General features: G+C 42.4%; 1 protein-coding gene across 3 annotated transcripts in view; it reads left to right on the plus strand.

The window, feature by feature from the left end:
• The first annotated feature begins 5,265 nt into the window (after positions 1-5,265).
• Positions 5,266-15,313, plus strand: part of RARB (retinoic acid receptor beta) — a 672,606-nt gene continuing 662,558 nt past the window's right edge. For all 3 annotated transcript variants that reach the window (XR_009612006.3, XM_060638522.3, XM_060638523.3), the window contains exon 1: positions 5,266-5,380. The gene's annotated coding sequence lies outside the window, so the exon portion shown is untranslated. The remainder of the gene's footprint in view (positions 5,381-15,313) is intronic.

The following is a 15,313-nucleotide window of genomic DNA, read 5'->3' on the forward strand; positions in this document are numbered from 1 at the left end:
ACCTGAGCCGAAGTCGGACGCTTAACCGACTGAGCCACCCAGGCACCCCTCTAAGGCTCAGTTTTAATGTGCTCTCAAATGTACTCCCATCCAGCTACAACTTTTTATGAGCTAAAGTCCTTCTATGTTTTGTTTTTTAATTTATTTTGAGAGGGAGTATGAGCAGGGGAGGGGCAGAGAGGGGGGAGAGAGCGAGAATTCCAAGCAGGCTTCATGCTGTCAGCACGGAGCCTGATGTGGGGCTCTAACATCCAAACCAAGGGATCATGACTTGAGCCGAAACCAAGAGTAGGTCGCTTAACTGACTGAGCCACAGGTGCCCCTTAAAGTCCTTTTATACATGACAGTTTCATTTACTAGGAATTCATCATGTCTTTCAACTGTGACGCTATTTTTTTGGAGATTTTGTTTGTGCTCTGGTTACAAGGTTCATACATATTGAATGGTCTACGCTGACCTAGTTTGTTCTATCCCCTTCTGATTTTGTACTGTATAATTTTGTAGGGCATAACGATTTTAATAACGAGTATATGGCATTTGCATAAATGCCTATATTTGTGGAGTAAATAATGAATATGCATGTGTGTAGTTGTTATCTGTAAGTGTATGTATTCACCACAGTAAAGTGTCTAACTTCCATACCTTTCCCTGAAATATGTCTCACAGAAGTAAATTGTTGGCTTTCAGTTCCATGTAGGAATTATGGAAAAGCTACCAGGTACTAGGTACTTGATTTAATTCTCAGAGCCAATGTAAATCTGGGTCTTTCCATCTCAATTTTTGGCCAAGAATTTGAACCTAGGGCAGTCTGACTATGTAACTCTTGATTTTGTAACGTGTAACCTGTCGTTTTCCATTTTTTTTTTAAAAGCTAAACATTGAATTTCGTATTATAAAAATTATTCACTGTCAGCCTAGAAACTGGGGAGGGATGCTGGCAAAAAAGTTACATTGTTTGCCTTTTTACCATCCCTTCAAAGACTTTCTAGTCAGTTTTACTGCTGCTTCCCTCGGGTCCAGTCTCTTTAACACTAATGTTGAAAGCTTTTTATTCTAAACGCTCTAATAATGAAACTGCCGAGCAGAAATTCATTTTAAGAGAAACACAAAAATAACCATATGATGTACAATGATCAAGTATAAATGAACTTTGCAGTTTCTCAGGACCCACAGCCTCTGCTTATGTAAACGGGAGCCATGTTGGATCAAATAATGCTAGCTGCTGTGACAGGTACCTCTCTGACTCCCTCAAATCTAAATCTCTGAGAAATGGAAGAAAGGTTGGCCACTCACCTAACAGCCCAACTTTGGTGCTCTTGGTCTGACAGCTCTTTGCCAAGCTTGAATTCAGAAGCCTCCATTTCCTTCCATTTGCAACCCTTCAGTTGTCGATGTATGGGTCTCAGGTAGAGCTGGAGATAGCCTCCACTGTAGCCAAGTAGAGGCAGAGAAGACCAGGGAGAGTGGGGAGGGTTTTATGTGGAGACCCCAAATGACAGACATCACTGCTGCCCCGTGACAGTGGCTAACGCTCAGTCATGTGGCTACTTAGAGCCACAAGGAATCTCCTCAGTGCGCCCAAAGGAGGAAGAACTACTAGCTTGTGAGCACCTAGCCAGTTTCTGCCGCAGGGTTGACATAAGTTCTTTAACAGCTCAAGTTTTACGTCTAAAACTATTGCTTCCAGCAGAATAAATTTCTCCACGGCAAGCTGTGATAAATGTTATGACTTTATATTTTATTTTATAGCACCTCTGCTCCATTCCTGCTAAATTGCCTTACTGCGTTTCATTATGGGCACTAATGATGAATTAAGTTGGACTGCTTAATAATTAAAAGTATCTCTAGGATAAAACCATATTTTCTCTAGGAGGAAATCTACTTGGCTTTGTTCACAGCTATAGGATTCGGTGTAAGAATTAGAATTCTTTAGAAATGAATGAACAGACCTCTCAGTAAGTGACATTGACAGGGTTATTCAGCTTGTTTGATAGTAGGGTAACGTGTATAAAAGATAAAGGGGAGCTTTTTGCTAAGATAACACACAAAAACGAGTAGTACTGGGTGCCTGAGTGGCTCCGTCAGTTAAGCATCCGACTTCAGCTCAGGTCATGATCTTGTGGTTTGTGAGTTCGAGCCCCGCGTCGGGCTCTGTGCTGACAGCTCAGAGCCGGGAGCCTGCTTTGGATTCTGTGTCTCCCTCTGTCTGTTCCTCCCCTGCTCATGATCTTTCTCTCAAAAATAAATAAAGAATTAAAAAAAAAAAAAACACTTAAAAAAAAAGAGCGGTATGAACTTTCAAGAATAACTTTGGGAATACTAACCCTTAGATGAACAATCATGTCCAAAGGATAACTTTAGAAACAACCATTATCTTATGCATATTTGGAGAAAGTTGGAGAAGGAATAGTCCAATGGATTGGGATGAAGCATAGGTATTACCTAACGTCAGAATAGTTCACCACTCTGTTATTTTTTGTTTTTGCTATAAAGTGTAGTGTCTTGACAATAAAAATTTGATGACACTTCAGTCCATAGATTGACATGTTCCTCCATAGATGACATCAGAGGATCCGTGTACCAGATTGGGGGTTAAAATGTGTCATTGGGGTGCATTTTTCTGAAAAGAGGGTCTATAGCTGTTTATTACATTGCCAAAGCATTTTGTGGTACTCCCCCAAAGGGCTTAGAACCTGCTGAAGTAAGGAGACTTGAATGTTAAGATTGGCAAAAACACAGAGCATATGGTTGCTTTAGTAAAGAAGTTCAAGTCTATAGGCTAGAAGATATTCCAGAATGCTAAACAGCATGAGCATGGGACCTTAGAACCATTTTTAGTAACATTTATGCATGGACATATTCATCAAACATTGAGTGCCTTTTCCATGCCACATGCTGTGCTTGAATATTCTAATGGATGAAGGGAGAATTGCTACACATTTGAAAATGAAGGAGAGTGGTCAGGAAACAGGGCTCTATACTGGCATCTGAGAGCTCAAGTATGGGCCCTGGGTGTATCCAAGGGTTCAAAGCCCACTTACATTTATCTGTATCGTCTTGGGTGGATGGGGGAACCTCTCCATACCTCCGTTTATTTTTTTTTTTTATAAACAGAGGATTAATGTACCTATGTCTTTGTGTTGTTAGGAAGAATAAATTAACAATACCTAGTGTGATGGTCCATGCATAGGAAATCTCAACTAGTGGTAGTTGGATTTGATGTCCCTTTAAACATTATAGCTGTCAGGTATAAGATTGAATTAGGCTTACTATTGGGTGGCCCTGGGGGTAGGATGGAAACTGAGTTATGGGAAGGCACAGTTCAGCTTAATATAGAAAATCTTGTAATAATTATAGAAATGGATAAAAAAAGAACCAGGGCACAGGGTAATGAGCTCCATCACTGGGAGTATTTAAATAGAAGAAGCCACCACTTCTCAGGGGAAGAGAAAATCCTTATAAGATTAAACTAAGTTGCCTCTGACATGTCTTCTAAAATTAGTATTCCATTAGTGTTTGCAATAACTGTCGTATCGGGTGGTAGTTACAGAAGGAACTGAAATCTGGTTTTGGTGCTGAGTCTCAACTTCTCTAGGAAAAACAGGTCTTCAAAGAGTAGAACTCATTAAATGTCTCAACTCTAACAAACGACTGGAAGTCAGGAAAATTATCCCGTACGGATATGTCTTCTTTTAAGAATGCTTCACTCGTGGATGTCTGAGTGACAGTATATTAGGTAGGGATTGACTTCACAGAGGGTTTTCCCACTAGTCTTAACTTCAATTTATAGACAACTCTATAAGGACACAGCAAATGGACAAGGTTGTCTTATAAATTTTTTTTAGTCAGAGATCATATACAGTAGTGAATACAGAAATTGAATGAACACATGTCTCAACTCAATTTATGTGTTTCTTTGTAGAACACCAAGGTTGAAATTAAATGAATACTATATTAGAAAATATTTACAAACGCAGTTTCCCTTGTCTATCACATTTAGTAGAACACAATAAGTCAAGAAGTGGCTCACCAAAATGAAATCACATATTTTAAAGTAAAACGATGCCAGCCTATCGATTAAGCAGTCGAAAACAAAAACAAAACAAAAAAGACAAAAGAAACTAAGTCTGTCATGGACATAGGTCCTTCGTGGTCCCATATTTTTAACGTTGGAGAAGTTTCAAGATGAATGATCAGGTCAGTAACTAAAAATGCATAGAGAAGCCTGGAAGTAATGTATAGGGGATGGATGTCCAGCCCATAACAGTACTCTAGCGTCACCTAGTAACATGGCTTTGCTTACTATCTCCTAGCGATAGAACCATTTATTTTGGAAACGAAATCTGCTTTGTAGAGCTCTTTGTAAGTCCAGCTTGTCTGTATCTATGCCATGTGAAGGAGGCAGAGGTCTATCAGATGCGAAGGTAGTGACAGCCACAGGGAGATACATTGGCATGCTGGAGACCATGCCAGCCACGCAGGGGACAGTGTGGTCCATGACATTAGTTACACGATGTTAGAAAGGGGGGGGATTTGGGGCGCCTGGGTGGCTCAGTCGGTTGGGCGTCCAACTTCGGCTCAGGTCATGATCTCACGGTCCGTGAGTTCGAGCCCCGCGTCGGGCTCTGGGCTGACAGCTCAGAGCCTGGAGCCTGTTTCAGATTCTGTGTCTCCCTCTCTCTCTGACCCTCACCTGCTCATGCTCTGTCTCTCTCTGTCTCAAAAATAAATAAATGTTAAAAAAAAAATTTAAAAAAAAAAAAAGAAAGGGGGGGATCTGAGATGCCATCATCCCAAAGCCTCTGTCATTCTGTCTTCTATAGGCCCCAGAATAATGTAGTTCAGGGATCTAAGGCATGGAATGCTTAAATGCTTTAATATTCTTTAGCAGCCCTGAAAGGACCCATACGTGCCCAGGTCTCTTGACCAGTAACATTTTCCAAGGCTTTCCCACAGTATCTCCATGACGAGAGGGGCCTTGGATTCCTGGAATATTCCCGCTCAGAGTTTGGGAAGGTGGGAGTTGATGACACAGTATTACTGGAGGCAGGACAGGCATTTGTGCCTTCTCAGATGGGCCTCACCCTGCTCCCAGGAGCCAATTCCCATGGATTTGGCACATACATCACCTTATGCCAATGACGTTTGAAGTACAGTGGCCAGAAACCCTCGGAAACCTCCGTACTAACAGACACAACTAACCTGTTTCAACCACATGTATGTTACAAATACCGTTCCCTGCGATCTGTTTATGACATTGCAGGTTGGTTGTCTGACTTACTAACGTGGAGAGAATACCTTGGCTTTGCATGGGAGACACAGCTACTGTGTGAAGCTCTATGGAGATCCATATTGTTTGGCTGCAAGAGCTGATTTAAAGGTAGACGTGGCCTTTTAAAACTGTGCCCTTCGTGAAGGGGGGGTGGGGAGCGACTTCCTAGAAAAGGTATTTCAGAAGCCCTTGTTCTTTGCGCTTTAGATGAGAGACGCTGAGGTTGAAGAAAACAAGGATAAACTATTTTGAAAGAAAGGCTTTCTTTTAAGATGCCCTAGATCCGTGCTGTCCGATAGAAATGTGATACAACTCCAGTATCGTTTTTAATTTGACTTAGAATCACATTGAAAAAAGACACAGGCGAAGTTAACTTACTCACCTTGGAATGTTGAAATATTTGGGGCATGCTATCGGTATTTTTTAAAAAGGGCAAATTGTGCCTTTCTTGCACTGTCTTTGCAAGCCAGGGTACATTTCCCACTTGCGGCACATGACAATTCTGAGAAGCCCCGTTTCTACTGGTCGATAGCCACACGTGGCTAATGGCTGTCATCACATGTAGGGCAGCTCTAGACAAAAGGCTGTGCTCCTGAATTGCTAAGAAATCATGCCTGATCCATTGAAGCGATTTCCGACTGGAGAGTAAATGCCCAAATTTTGTTTTATGAAAGAGCTTAAGCCCCTCGGAAAGGAAAAAACACCTTCAGGCTTTATGTATATGCTTGCCGTGCAACATGGCCAGTGATGTGTGGCTTTGGATCTGCTCCAGCTGACTTGTGAGATAACGTGACTTTCTCAGCCATGGCGAGCTCACCTAACAGTACTCTTCTGGAACTGTAATCCGTTCAACCTCGCTCTGTACAAACACAGGTGGGGAGGTAGATCATTAAACTTGAGTGATCGACTGGTAGAGACAGCATCCAGTAGAAGGAAAGGGGTTTCGAGGCCAAGAAATGAAGCGCAGGTTATAAAGCTGGAAAAGGGAAGGGAGAGGATGGACAGAAGCAAACTCAGAGGATTTAGGGAGAGAGGCAGCAGAGTGTTACAGCACTTCAGAAGTGGAAGGCGATCGGAAGCTCCAAGGAGGTTTGTTGACTCTGGTAGACATGGAGAGTTAATAAAAAAACAAGCTTGTCAATATCAGTTTACTTCTGTGTGATGAGAGCACAAGCAGAGATGTCTGTGTTTACCTCTGAGTTAAGAGGGAAGAAAAAAAGTACTCACAGAAGGCAGTAGGAGGTCACAGTGAAGAGAGATCTGGCTTTAGCACCGGGAGGGCAGCGTGGGATTCTTCGCCGCTCCAGTCACAGCAGATAAAAGAAAGAGCTGGAAAGAATTCTAGGGACAAACAAGCTTGTTGTTCTTCCACCCGGATTTTCGTAAGGCCCCACAGAGAGGTAGGAGAGTGAGATTAACATAATCTCCTGTCACGGGATGTTTTATTCCAGGGCTTGTGGTGAATCTTAGTGTCCCTTAGAGCACCTGAGGAGAAAGCTCTGGTCTCCCGTTTATTTTTATTTTTATTTTTTTTCAATGTTTTTTTTTTTTATTTATTTTTGGGACAGAGAGAGACAGACAGAGCATGAACGGGGGAGGGGCAGAGAGAGGGAGACACAGAATCGGAAACAGGCTCCAGGCTCCGGGCCATCAGCCCAGAGCCCGACGCGGGGCTCGAACTCACGGACCGCGAGATCGTGACCTGGCTGAAGTCGGACGCTTAACCGACTGAGCCACCCAGGCGCCCCTATTTTTATTTTTTTAATTTATTTTTTAATGTTTATTTTTGAGACAGAGAGCATGTGCAGCAGAGCGGCAGAGAGAGGGAGACACAGAATCCAAAGTAGGCTCCAGGTTCTGGGCTATCAGCACAGAGCCCGATGCCGGGCTTGAACTCACAGATCGTGAGATCATGACCTGAGCCGAATTTGGATGCTTTAACCGACTGAGCCACCAGGCGCCCATCTGGTCTTCCATTTATAAAATGGAAGGCTCGTCTACTTAAATTATCCATTCCCTCAGGACATGCTATAGAACTCTTCCTCTGTGTGACACTGATGATACCGGATGTTCTAGGAAGTGATGTACACTGAGAAGGGGGTTCGGGTTTCCCTCAGTCAGAAGGTACGCTGGTGGTGATGAGTAATAATTGGAAATGCCTGCTACAGCTAGGAGTAGAAGATGATGGTACCGGCACTTAGGAAGAAGTCTTGTACTTGCTCATAAAATACACCTCTATTTCGGGGGCGCCTGGGTGGCTCAGTCGGTTGAGTGTCCAACTTTGGCTCAGGTCATGATCTCGCCGTTGGTGAGTTCGAGCCCCGCATCCGGCTGTCTGCTGACAGCTCAGAGCCTGGAACCTGCTTCGGATTCTGTGTCTCGCTCTCTCTCTGCTCCTCCCCCACTCATGATCTGTCACTCTCTCTGTCAAAAATAAACAAACATTACAAAAATTGTTTTAAATGAAAAAATACACCTCTGTTTTATGACCTACCAATCTCGTTCCTAAGAGTTAGCTACCCAAAAAATTGTGTAAGAAGGAACTTTGCAGGTTTTTCATACTCGTCCAAAATGGGAAATAGCCCAGGTGTCCAACGGGAACGCGTAAGCAAACTGCAGGACATCCGTACCGTGAGATGGTGTGCAGCAGCCATGTACAGGAATGTTAGAAATACTTTGCTGAGTGAAAGAATATCTACTAGAATGCACAAGAATATCTACTAGATCATTTCTGTAAAGTCTTTATGAAGATGAAGGAGACACAGTACCAATGCATGGGAAAATCAGAACAATGTTGGTTTGAGTTGGGGGGCTAAAACTAAATTTTTCAAAATGGAAACGACATAGATGTGCTCAGTTGGTATATCTAAAATGTGTGCATGGCAACGTATGTGAATTTGACCTTAAAAAGAGAAGGGAAAACAGTTTCGAACTGAAGTGGATGATTAATGCGTTAAATTTTAATTAGTTAAATAGACTTTGAAATGCGTCAGAAAGACGAACCAACAGATGGCTAGATAGATGAATAAAGGGACTCCATCTAACGTTAACAGAGTCTAAGTGATCTACGGGTATACACATTTTTTCAACTTTTCTGTATTTGGAAAACTTTGATAATTCTTGGGAGGAGGAGAGGGAAACAAGATTATTTGTAAACTCTGCTACTTTAGGGGGAACAAATTACTTTTATGTTCTACCATAGACAAAAATCAATTCAAAATAGAGTATAACCGTAAATAAAAGAGCGCTATACAACTTGTAGAAAAAAAGTTTTGCATGACCTTGTGTTAATTGGAGGTTTTAGGTAGGACACCAAAATTATTCACAGAAAAAAATTGGTAAACTGATAAATTGAATAAAACTGAAGGCTTTTATGCTTTTGACAGACCTTAGGAATGTAAGCACAAGTCATAGATATGGAGAAAATATTTCCAAATCATGTGTATAGTAAACTACTTGTACCCAGAATATAGAAAGCACCATACAACTGAACAATAGGACAGCCCAATTAAATACGGGCAAAAGATTTGAATCTTCTTAAGAAGAACAAAAAGATTGTCAGTGTTCTTAGTCTTTAGGGAAAACCACACCGATTTCCCAGCCACTGGAATAGTTAGGATTAAGAACACAAAGCAAATGTTGGTCAAAACATGGGGAATCCAGAACCCTCCTTACATTTCTAGTGGGAATGTAAAGAGGTACAGCTACTTTGGAAAAGAGGGAGTTTTCTAGAAGGCTAAACATTCTAATTTTATTGTGCTGCCAAGGTGAACACTCCAGAAGGCTAAATATAAACTGACCATCCAATCCAGCAAGTGTGCCCTTGAGATTTTACCCAAGAGAAATGAAACCACAAGGCCACGTAAAGGCTGAAGGGGAATGTTGAGAGTAGCATTATTCATAGTAGCAAAAATTGGAAAATCATCCACATGTCCAGCTGGTGAAAGGCTAACCAAGATGTGGTAGACCTATACGATGGAATATTGTGTAATAAAAAGGAACAAACTCCTAATATGTGCTATGACCTGGTTCACCCTCAATAGCATTCTTCCAGGTGAAAAGACCTCATCTTGTAAACTTTGGAGATTTGTAAAGAAATACTGTAAATATTCATTGCTCTGGAATGTCTAGAAAAAGCGAACTTAGAAAACATAAATTAACTGCCTAGGAGGGAACCGATAGTACCTGAAAATGAATAAGAGGTAGATTTTTGAAGTGATGGAAAGGTTTTACAGCTGGATTATGGCACTGGTTGGCCATTTGTGTAAATTCACTCAATCGCTGAATCGTACCTTTAAAACAGATGAATTTAATTTCACATGTTACCTTCCCAGCTAAGACTAGCCTTCGAAACTTCAAGACTGATAGCACTCAAAAAATAGATCATCTCTCAGTGATGGTTGAGTTTTGTCTTCATGAGGGTTGAATCAGGCACATGATTTCCTTCGTCCTTACTGGGCGACTTGTAGAAATTAACCTCTTTGATTTACTTTACTCCTCTGTAGAATAGGAATAACAATAGTATCTACTTGAGACTAACGTTAAGAAAATTAAATTAGATAAACAGTACTTGGGCACACACATGGAGAGCTTAATAAATGTCCACTCTAATGACTATGATAATGATGATCTGGGAGGAGTGGCCATAGTTTCCCGGTTTCTTTTTTGGCTCCAAGATCTTAAATATATTTACTCTTAAGGGTTTGGCATAGATAGATTTCCTGAAAGAGCCTAGGGATAGTATACTTCTCTAGTTCTTAAACTGACTTTTAATTTTACTCTCCCTCTTGGCCACAGTGCCTTTAATTTCTTCTCAGATTTTTCAGAGCGCAAACTAGAGCGACTTCTTACTCCTCCTCATTTGTGGCTTCCCGTGGTGCTGCTTAACTGTGAGCAGCCTTGATAAAGCCACGTATAAAAGAAAAGTCCAGAGTAGCTACATGAGGGTCCGAGGTCCTTGCCTACAAAGCGAAAAGCATGGAATTTAATACTCCTTTTGCGATGACTTTGTTTCGACACTCATGCGGGTATTTTTTTTGCATTGTGACTTTTGCTTGACCTCTTTAGAGACAGAGCCTCAGCTAGGAAAATGGGCAGGGTAGCGTGAAGCCTTTCTCGAAGTTCATGAGTATGGGGAGAGGGTAAGAGTTAAATTTCTGTTTACAGAATTGGGAGAATGCCAGTCCTACAAACTGAAGACGGAATTTAAGATTATTTGAAAATGAAAAGCAGTTTTACTACTTTTCCCCGAACACTAACAATGTGAACTAGCTGTTAACCAAGTGTTTTCATGAAGAGGTCCTGCTGGGACTTCTTGTAATTTGGCAATTAGCAGCACCATTTACATACAAACAAAGAATGTGAAGTCCTTAAACAGTCTATCCCCACCCCCAATTAAGGTTATAGCCAAGAGAAATCTTCCTCTATTTGTGGAACAAATATTTCCTAAATCTAAAATAGAACGATGGCCTTACAGACAGCTTTGGAAGGATGATCAGAGATTTAAGGCTGGGAAACTTGGAATCAATAGATACAAATATTTAAGTTTATTGGCTTATTTTTGAGAGTCAGAGTGAGCAGGGGAGGGGCAGAGAGAGGGAGAGAGAGAATCCCAAGCAGGCTCCACACTGTCTGCACGGAGCCCAGTGCGGGGCTTGAGCTCACAAATGGCGAGATCATGACCTGAGCTGATACCAAGAGTCTGACACTTAACCGACTGAGCCACCCAGGTGCCCCCATCAGATCTAAATATTGTATCAAAAATGATTATATTTTAACCATCCCCATTGTCCCCTCCCCTTTTCAGGTCTGTGTCACACATTACAGCCTCAGCATTTACTTTTCCATGGCCTTAGGAGGTAAATTTAAAACCAGAGGTTAAAAATCTATATTCCATTCCCTCATTGTCAAGATAAAGCACTAAGGAGAAGGTGATTTGACCTTCAGCACCTTCACATTACTTGCTGGCAGCTGCACCGCACAAGAACTCTTCCTTCCTGACACCCAACTCTGTCTTCTGTCCCACACATGACGGTGAGTTCCATCTGTGACTGTGCCACAGCCTGTTGCTTTGTTGGCAGATCCATGGGTCGTAAACTCCACGCCAGAGCCAACTTCTGCCTGTGGCTCAGCCTTTCATCAGTCACCATTAGTCATGCTCAGCTTTGTCAGTCCTCTTTTAACTGGGTGCTAACTGGTCCTGCTTTTAACCGGTCCTGCTTTAGGTGATAGGGTTTCAGTGGCCAATCAAAGTCCCTTTCACTCCTAATTGGCTTTCTGAGGTCCTTGAGGAAATCCCTTTGCCTTCTTCGGTCTCTAATTCACAGTACTGGAGCCATGGATTTAGGTCAGGGCTTGCTGTTACAGATGCCTCCAAAAGCCAAGGAGGTAAAAAACAGGTCAAGACGGCATCTATTGCTAGATATTTTTTTTTTTTTTAATTTTTTACATTTATTTATTTTTTGAGAGACATAGAGTTACAGAGCACAAGTTGGGGAGGGGCAGAGAGAGAAGGAGACACAGAATCCGAAGCAGGTTCCAGGCTCTGAGCTGACAGCATAGAGCCTGACGTGGGGCTCAAACTCATAAACCATGAGATCATGACCTGAGCCGAAGTCAGACGCTCAACCGACTGAGCCACCCAGGTGCCCCTATTGCTAGATATTTTTGAAAGATAACGTTAAGCCCAGGTTTCTATGTAAAGTCTCCCGATTAGTAAATGCTGGGAGGTAATTCCTAATTTTTTATTTACAATTACCTAGTGATTTTTTAAAAAAATTTTTTTTAACATTTATTTATTTTTGAGACAGAGAGAGACAGAGCATGAACGGGGGAGGGGCAGAGAGAGAGGGAGACACAGAATCGGAAGCAGGCTCCAGGCTCTGGGCCATCAGCCCAGAGCCTGACGCGGGGCTCGAACTCACCGCGAGATCGTGACCTGAGCTGAAGTCGGACGCTCAACCGACAGCCACCCAGGTGCCCCTACCTAGTGACTTTTTTTTTTTTTTTAATTTTTTAACTTTTATTTATTTTTGAGACAGAGAGAGATAGAGCATGAATGTGGGAGGGTCAGAGAGAGAGGGAGACACAGAATCGGAAGCAGGCTCCAGGCTCTGAGCTGTCAGCACAGAGCCCGACGCGGGGCTCGAACTCACGGACCGTGAGATCATGACCTGAGCCGAAGTCAGACGCTTAACTGACCAAGCCACCCAGGCGCCCTGTGACTTTTTTTTTTAAAACATCAAGCGGTTGGAGCATTTTCTGAGTACAGCCGGTGAACTATACGCTGTAGCGAGTGGGGGGAGGGTGGAACTGCTTTCCCCAGTGTAATGAACTTCCTGCTGTCATATCTCTCTACTAGTTGAAGGTAGCAGTTACTGGAAGTCTTTGGTATTCTTCCCCCTCCTTTCTTCCAACTTCTCATAAGGTCAGCCCTGCCTCGGACTCTGGAGCACGTTTTGGTTTTGGTTAGATGAAAATGAGGTCTTCCCGTGATCTTGACAGAACTCTCTGGTCTTGCTGACCATGTGCCCGTGTTGACCAACGAGCACCCTACCTTGTTCAGCTGTACATTGGGTGCTGGGTTAAGGTAGAGAGAGGAATCCATCAGTGGAGGGGGTCTGTGCGGTTGTCCTTCGAATCTCTGAAGCTCTCTTACCCCCCTTCCCCCTTTGCATACAGTCTAGTGCGGACGGTATCATCTCCCCCCCCCCCCCCCCAAAAAAAAAAAACCTAGACCAAGAAACAAAAATAGCAGAAAAAGAACTAAGTTGTGCAGAGTAACTGCAATTAGCGACCCCATGCAGCAATTCTTAGATGATGGAGCAGTTCTTAAATGCAACAATTCTTAGAAATTGTACATTTCAGATGCCCCGAGTCTGGTATTGATTCATGCATTTGCTGACTAGGATAGTTGAGATCTGCCGCAGTCTTCTGTTACCTGCCCGACATGGCTGCTTTCCTTGTAGACCTCTGCACAGTCCTGTTCTGTGGCTTGTATCCTGAGGGTCAGGAGATCAAGCTGAAACCCTGGTTCTGCCTGCTATGATCCCGTGAGCTGAGGCAAATTAATTTTGCTAAGTGCCATTTCCTCCTGTAAAACCAGGATCCCGCCACCTTCCTCGTGACAGGAAAGTGTTTTGTAAAAGAACTTCTGTGTCGGAGTTTAATAGCATAGGCACCAGAGTACAATAACCACGGTTCCTACCCCTGTTCGGCCGCTGCTGTCAGAGTAAGTTTGTAAAATGAAGGTACATATGGTGGGGGGAGAAATAGCTTGCTAAGTTCTCAGTGCAAAACTGGATGCATAGAACTCTGTATTAGAGATGATGATGTTCAGGATTTTGGCAGTATTGGGTTTGGGCTGCTAACTGTACTCTTTTATTTGTAGGGAGAAGATAATAATGAAAACTAGTTTACGTACATCTAGCACTTAGACTTTTCTAGGTGCTGTGCCAAGGACTTAAAAATTCTTAAATCTTCACAGCCGTCCCGTGCTGTAGGCATGTATAGGAGGTACTTTTTCCCTTTTCACAGATGAGGAGACAGAGTTAATAGATGTTAAGTATTTTGTCCAAACTCCTACATGCCTTGGGAGAGCCCAGATAGACAAAAAGTCGACCTCCGATTCTATTCTCTTAGCCACTGCATTAGGGTGTCTCAAGGATCATAGGGGGAAAAAAAATGTATAGGAGGTGGGTCAAATCTGAGTCCAAACTACAAAGCCTTGCATTTGGAATGGAAAGATGAAATGATCATTGCTACAGCTGGCTGTTTCCAGGTCTGCTGAGAACCTCCTCCCGAAAGGGGGGAGGGAGAGGGTTTCAGAGTATAAACCCTTAGGGTCTCCATCATCAACTTGGCTAGGGAACAAGAAAATCTTGGGACAATAGGAGAAGGCTAAATGTATCAGAAAACTCACTGGATAATTATAAACAAAAAATTGATGCAGATACTATTATTCTTTGTTCGTGAATTCTTTATATCCTGCTGGCTTATAAAATGATTTGGGGCAGGTTACAACAAAAGACACACAAACAATGGAAACGTTCAGACAAGGGTAAAAGGTCAAGAGACTGGGTATTTGAACTATTCATTTAGTACGATATTTTCCCAGCGGGGAAATGTACTGCAAAACTGAACTAAGATCAGAAGGGTGCTTCATAAATATATAGGTTAATTCTAGCCATATATTTGAAGTGCTTAGATAGCAAACCTCTCCCTATTTCACTATAATGGCCCAGCTTAATTTGTCATCTTTTTTTCCCTCCTTTTAAAGCATTGCTGAGACTTTAAGATACTCATTGTGAATTAATTTGGGATTTGGCATAATAACATTAATCATGCTAAAAGAATTCATTTGACAGTAATGCAGTATAATTAGTGATGTACTAAATCCATTGAGATCTACCAATAATTATAGAATCGCTATTTAAAACCTTATATAGACATTCATTTTTTTCTCCTCCTTACCCCCCCCCCCCCCCATTTTGAATGTGCAGCATGTAGAGACAAAGTCTTTGCTCTGACAATTTGCTTTTTGAAATACTGGGCATAGGTCTCCAGAAAAAACTTTAGTAGACTTAGCTCTAACCTTAAAGGTCCCTTGCTTAGGGCAAGGTCTAAGAATTGCCTAAAAGAAGACTATTGAATCCTGAAGACAGCTGGCCCTGTCATGTGGAATTGCTGGGGAGCCTTAAGAATATGGGTCTGGAAAGACCTATAGTTGAACTTAAAAGCTTAAAGACTAGTAGAGTAGGGCCAGCTGGGTGGTTCAGTCCATTGAGTGTCCAACTTCCGCTTGAGTCACGATCTCATTGTTCATGAGTTCAAGCCCCAAATGTGCTTGCTACTGTCAGTTCAGAGTCCACTTTGGATCCTCTGTCTCCCTCTCTCTCTGCCCCTTCCCCCCCCGCCTGCCTCCCTCCCTCCCTCCCTCCCTCCCTCCCCTCCCCTCCCCCCCAAAACAAATTAAAATACTAGAGAAGGAAAGAATACTTGGAATTCCCATTCCTAGATGGGGGAAATGTTTCCTCTTAAAAG

This window comes from Panthera onca, chromosome C2 (genome assembly GCF_046562875.1).
Source record: "Panthera onca isolate mPanOnc1 chromosome C2, mPanOnc1 haplotype 2, whole genome shotgun sequence".
NCBI lineage: Eukaryota > Metazoa > Chordata > Mammalia > Carnivora > Felidae > Panthera > Panthera onca.